Source organism: Acomys minous (assembly GCF_964271855.1).
Source record: "Acomys minous genome assembly, chromosome: 8".
Classification (NCBI taxonomy): Eukaryota; Metazoa; Chordata; class Mammalia; order Rodentia; family Muridae; genus Acomys; species Acomys minous.
In genome coordinates, this window is record NC_140489.1 from 87937498 (window position 1) to 87944018 (window position 6521).

Genomic DNA, 6521 nt, shown 5'->3' on the forward strand with positions numbered 1-6521 from the left:
AACACACCACACCCTAAAAGTCCTGGGGTTCCTTAAGAAGATCTTTGATTGGGAGTTGTCCATCTGACAACTATCTAGAAAGAAACAGTTCTTTCTACTTTGGATCATTATTATAAACCCTTTACACCTGGGAACTGCTACTAGGAGCCCTCAACTCGAATGTGCTCGGCCAGCCTGACTGGGGCTACTTTAATTATTGCAGGCTACAAAGAGACGAGCTGAGAGGGCCGTGGTCTCTCCCACGGGACCCTGGCAGGGAAGTGGATGAGGGCTCAGCCTGGATGGAAGCTTTGAGGCCTACAGGATTCTACTTTCCCCAGCCCTTCATGGGTCCTCTTAGCTCCAAAGATAGAGACCCAGATGTGCATCAGAATTTTCTAGGCTACGTGACCACAAGATCAACCATCCCAAGAACACTGCAGGTGCCGGGGGCAGGGACGGTAACTGACACAGAGAGGTTGGGTCTCTCAAGGACCGAATAGACTCCAGCAGACAGGGGCCTGGGCATCTCTCTAGAGAATCCTGCTGTTGCCCTGGGCTCAGCTGACTTGGAGTCCCTAAGTAGCAGTGACCTCGACTATGCTATACCTTTACTTCAGGTCCTTAGTGGTCCCTGTCCCTAAATGCCTCTACCAGGTTCCTCCCACACCTACCCACTGGGAGGCTCTGAACACGGCTCTGTATTTTTAACCACTCTGTCAATCAGAGCATGGCCTTGATGGAAAGATCAGGGCCACAGCTGGGTCCAAGCAGCCACCAAGAAAACTGACTCCCACCCTGACACATGTGGCATGGGCTCCTCCCTGGTAGGGGGGGAGGTTAGGCTTCTGTGGTGCTGGTCATGGACTCTGTTTGGGCCCCCCGAGAAGCCACGCTTTGCTCCACCCTGGAACTGTTGACAGAGTGGTAAGGAAATCTAGGTCAGTAGTGGGTGAGGCCCTGCAGGTATGACCCAGTGCCAAGAGAGAAGGCAAGGCCAGCTGGGGAGGGAGCACCCACATTTATGACACATCCCCACTTCCGGGCCCTCCCAGAAACCCTTTTCCTGGATGCTTTGCAATGGGGGATGACAGGAACTTAGGATCCCAGGTCTGGACCTAGCTCTATGCAAATAAGCTGTCTTTACCTTACATATCTGGCTCTGATTTGAGACAATGACTCTTCTGCCCTGGAGCTCCGGTGGGAGCCATGTCTCAGCTTCATGCTCAAAACCCACATCCTCAGAGCAGCCTGCTCTGGCATTCCTGGGATGCCCCCCTGGGTCGTTGGGACCCCTGGTCGGAAGGAACTGGGGTGTGTTGACTGAATGAAAAAATAAATGCAAGCATGAGCCAAGCCCCAGTCTGGAAGAATCTTTACCTTCATTCTGAAAGCTTAGACCAAGTCTCTTATGACTACTGCCAGTGCTGACTCTAAGACAAGGAGCCCCAAAAGGGACACCCCTCAACAGACTGCCTAGACCTGGGCTTCAGGGGGATCTAAGAAGGCTTTAGGGTTCTGCTAGAACCCTACATGAAAACCCCCTTGCTACAAGTGCTCTGAAGTAATGCATGAACTCATCTATTTCTCCTTTCCTGTCCTCCCCACTTCCTTCCATCCATCCACTCTTCCTCTCTCCCTCTCTGCCTTCCTTCCCCCTCCTGCTCTTCCTCTTCCCATCCATCCTCCCTCCCTCCCTTCTGTCCGTCCATCCATCCACCCACCCATCCTTGCTGTGCACCTGCTTATCTTGTCTGACACGCAGCAGGCCCTGCTGAGATTTGGAATGCACCCTGACGTTGCTCAAGTTCCCAGGCTGTGGTGGCAGTCACTCCAGTCTTACTGGTTTAGCCAGCCTGCCTGGCACTGCCCAACAGAACCTTATGGCATCCTCTACAGGAACGGAGGCCTGATGAGACAGCTCACGCAGGGGTAGAAGGAGGGACTGGTGTTTGCCCAGGACATAGCCTGGAGCTCCTTTCTGATAGCAGAAATGGGTTGTCCTATATAAAATGTCCCAATCCCCAAGAAAAAAAAGGGCAGGGCATGGGTGCTAAATTGGGTATATTATTCTTCCTATTTTACAGATGAGTAACCTAAGGCTTAGAGAGAAGTATCTGAACTAACAAAGTCAAGATTGAACCTAGGTCCCAGCCTCTAAACGGAGAACAGCAAAGGAGACTGGAGGGGGAATAGAGAGGCAAGAAGGAAAAAGGGGGAACTCTGGGGCTCAAGCTGGAGCCTCCTGGGACCTGCAGAGGCTGCCTTGGTCCTCTTCTCCTTTCCTTTATCCTCCTAGCCCACCCCTGTCTGAGCTAGATGCTCAGGCGATAATCAAGCCCCACTGTCCTCTGCAGCAGCACTCTACTCCAGGTGCTGTGTGTGCCTGCCCTCTGGTGGCTAGATCGGGAAGTGAGTTTCCACTGGTCCCAGTACTTCTATCGGGTTCCCTAAGGTGTAAGTCAAGCCCGCTCCATCCTCATACTGGTATGCCGAAGGGGGCCTGGAGCAAGTCTGGGAAGCTCAGAGCCTCCAAGGAGTCCATGGTTCCTGCTGGGTGATGGAGGTAGGAAGGTACAATAGGGCCCACACCTGCTCAGGGGAATTGGGAATCTCAGCTGAGTTTGAGGGAAACTGTGTGGGCCAGGCTGACTGGGTGGCCGCGGTGGCGCACATCTTTAATCCCAAAGGCAGGCAGATGTCTGTGAGTTCAAGGCCAGCCTGTCTACAGAGCAAGCTTTATGGTGTTTATTAGCCATGCTTTATAGATCGGAAAACTGAGAGGTCCGAGTCCTCAGGCCAGAAGTGGCAGGGCTAGAACAGGAACCTTCATCCCTAGTCCTCAGCACGCTGTGTTCCATCCCAGCTGCCCTTGGGAAACCCTGGGGTAATGGGATCACAGCTCCCTCCTAAGAGACGGAGAAAGGGGATGGGGCCCAGAGTGAGATGCTCAGAGCCAATGGGGGAGAACGCAGGAAGAAGCAAGGAAAGTGGGGCTTTTTGGTAGAAATCTGGAGTCTTAGCCGGGCATGGTGGCTCATGCCTTTAATCCAAGCACTCAGGAGGCAAAGACAGGAGAATCGCTGTGAGTTCAAGGTCAGCCTGGTCTACAGAGAAATTCCAGGACAACCAAGGCTACACAAAGAAACCCTGTCTCGAAAAACAAAAACAAAAAAAGAAAGAAAGAAAGAAATCTGGGGTGTTGGCTTTGAGGTTACAAGGAAAATCACCTGCAGATTCCTAAAACTATTAGGAATGAGTCTAAGGAGTGAGGAAAGTCCCTCCCCTGCAAACAGAGCCAGGAAGCACTGATGGCTGGCTGCAGCTACACAAGCGAATACGCAGCTGGGATCTAGCTTGAAGCTGGCTCATTTGTTCCTGCCCCATCTACTCTGCTGTAGCTTGTATTGAAGCAGGTGGGGCAGGTGGGGTGGGATGGGGGGGCACTGGCTTTAGGCTAAGGCTCCAAGCTGCATTCCCAGCCGATCTTGGTTCTGTCTCATCCTTTCTGTGGCCTCAGATGCTCATGCCCCTGAGCTGTCCGAAAGTGGGATGATACACACCTTAGGAGGTGGGGTCTAGTTCCTTTTTTTGAGCCTGGGTTGCTGTGACTTATAGGGATGGCATAAGTCACTGTGGGACTAGAGTTGATGAGAACTGGCATCGATCTTAGGCTGTTGAAGCTGAGTTCAACCACCAAGTGGGGAAGGGTGACAAAAGTCCACAAAGAGAGAGAATGGCCTGGTAGCATTGTCCCGCCCCCTCAGAGTGCCGGATGTGAGTGGGGCTGTCTAGGAACTTCCAGCTGGCCCTTTCCCTTTAGTTCTCTCAGTCCCTCACTCCCCACGCCCTCATGGCCCAGTCCATTCTGCTGGCCCATTCTGTTTAGTCTACTACTTCCTCTCTCTACTCTGGACTCTTCTAGACGCTTCTGGCTGTACTTTCCTTCACTTTCCCTCATATCTACAACAAAAACTTCTTTGGAGAAGTCATACCCTCACTTTATATACTGCTTATATGTATGTGTGTGCACATGCACATGCGCACGCATACACACACACACACATTCACACACAGATGGGGGTGGGGTGGGGAAGGGGACAATAGGCTTCATATAAAATCCAACCAAGTTGCTGACTGGTGAGTGAGCTTCGAGCAGCAGCAGCTTCTGGCAGATGCCCTGAACCTGGTGTCCTGGTACAGCCGAAGGCAGTGAACATGCAGAAAGCTCTGGGCAGAGTAGGCAGTGATGGGGCTGGTAGGGCGGGGGCGGGTGGCTCAGTCTTAGGGGAAGCCACTGAACCTGAAGGCTGGGGAGAGACCAGGCTTCTCTCTGTGATGAGCTTGGTGATGGGCAAAATCAAGTGAGAAATCCTGTTGCTCTTCAGCCATTTATGCAGGTGTTAGGAGAGGGGAGCTCCAAGTGGCCTTTGGTCAAGGGCATAGTCTGTCTAGGGAGCAGTTCTCTGGCCTGGCCTGGCCTGGCTCCTCCCTGCGAGCCTCAGTACACCAACCTGTAGACTCGGTGGGGTGTCTGAGTAGTGAGCCACTGGGCCAAGTTTCCTTGTAGGCCACATCAAAGCCAAGATAAAGCCACTTGGCCTGTCCTTGTTGCTGAGGAGAATGAGGCTGAGAGAAGATTGCCCACCCGGAGGAGGCAAAGGGCTCAACTCTCACTACTCTCCCAGTGCCACAGGTATCAGCTATGTCTGTCTAGGACAGTGGAATGGGCCAGACTTCTCAACTGGCCCTAGCTGAGTTGCTTTGGATTGGCTAATGAATCTCTTTGGGCCTCTGCCAGCTCTTCTGAGGTACTGACCCTGGATGAGGGGTCCCCAGGTCCCCTTTGCTCTCTTCTGGTTATTTTTGGCTGAGGAGACTTGGGCAGCCTTGCAGTGAGTTTATTTTTGCACTCTCTGCAGTTGTGTTGTTCTGGCGGACTGTTGTAGAGCAGTGGTTCTCCACCTGTGGGTCGTGACCCCTTGGGGGGGGGCTGGCAAATGACCCTATCACGGGGGTCTCTTAAGACCATCAGAAAACACAGGCATTTACATTATGATTCATAACAGTAGCAAGATTGCAGTTTTATGAAGTGGCGATGGAAATAATTTTATGCTTGTGGGTCAGCACAAGATGAGGAACTGTATTAAAGGGTCGCAGCGTTAGGAAGGTTGAGAATCAATCACTGTAGGGGAAAATCAAGGCTTGGGCTCAGGAGAGGTAGGAAGCCCCTATTGGAAAATGGTTCCTCTCCTCCACTCTGGAAGTGCCCAGGTGAGGGCTGGATTTCCCTTTGCCCACCCCACCCCCCCACACACACCCTGAAAGCTGGCTAAAGTGTCTCTCCAGCAACCTTTGTGAAAGGTCAATCCCTTGGCAAGCCCAGACACTGGGATGCCAGATGGCCACTCATGTTTTCAAAGCCTTGACAGCATTTTTATCCTTCCTCTTTGCTCCAAGGCCTGGGGTAGCTGAAAGCTTTATCCAAGATCTGCATTCTCAAGACTTCTGGGATCCTGCACCGTGGGGAATTCCATCGCCATGCAGTTATGTGCTGCTCTGTGGACCTCTCGGCTGTAAGGAAAGTCCCTGTGGTAGCACAGACCTTGCATAATGGACAGTGGGCACAGCTGTCCCCAACAGTGCGGGGGTTCCCAGTCTTCCACTCATCTGCCTCCATTTCCCTTTCTGAATTCCCCGACTCCCACCTTTATTCTGCTCTGCCCTACAAGCTTATCAGTCTGCATTTTCCCTCCTCTGATTAGAAACAAGATGATAATTGTCCCCTTTAGATAAGAGTAACTCCCAGGTCCCGCTCGCACCCCTCCCACTACCTTGGCCTGTCACCCATCCCAGGGCACTCAAGGTCTTTTCTCAAACAAAGGCTATCCTTCCGCTTTGCCACAAGGGATTTTGCTAGTGTTTGCCAAGATGATATTTTTATTTTTATTTTTTTATTTTGTATTTTTTGGTTTTTTTGAGACAGGGTTTTTCTACATAGAGGTATTTTTATTCTTAAAATATATTCCAGCCTGGTCTACAGAATGAGCTCCAGTACAGCCAGGGCTACACAGAGAAACCTTGGCAATACATACATACATTCATACATAGTAATGAGTGTTTCTTTTTTATTTCACTGCTGTGTATGTGTGTGTGTGTGTGTGTGTGTATGTGTGTCTATGCCACTGAGCCTGTGTGGAGGACAGAGGACAACCCTGTGGAGACAGTTCTCTCCTTCCACCTTTATGTGGGTCTTGGGGATCAATCTTAGGTCACCAGGCTTTCATAGCACTTGCTTTTACCTGCTGACTCACGTAGCCCAAGCTGGCCTCGGACTCTAAGTGTGGAGGACGACCTTGAGTTTCCCATCCTCCTGACTTCACCTAACAAGTACTGGGGTTACAGGCCCGTGCCCCACACAGCTTTAGGCAGTACTGGGCATTGAACACAGGGCTCCGTGCATGCTAGGCAAGCACTCTACCAAATGACTGTGTCCCCAGCCTCCTCTTCTTGTTCCACTTACTTTGTTTGTTTGTTTGATT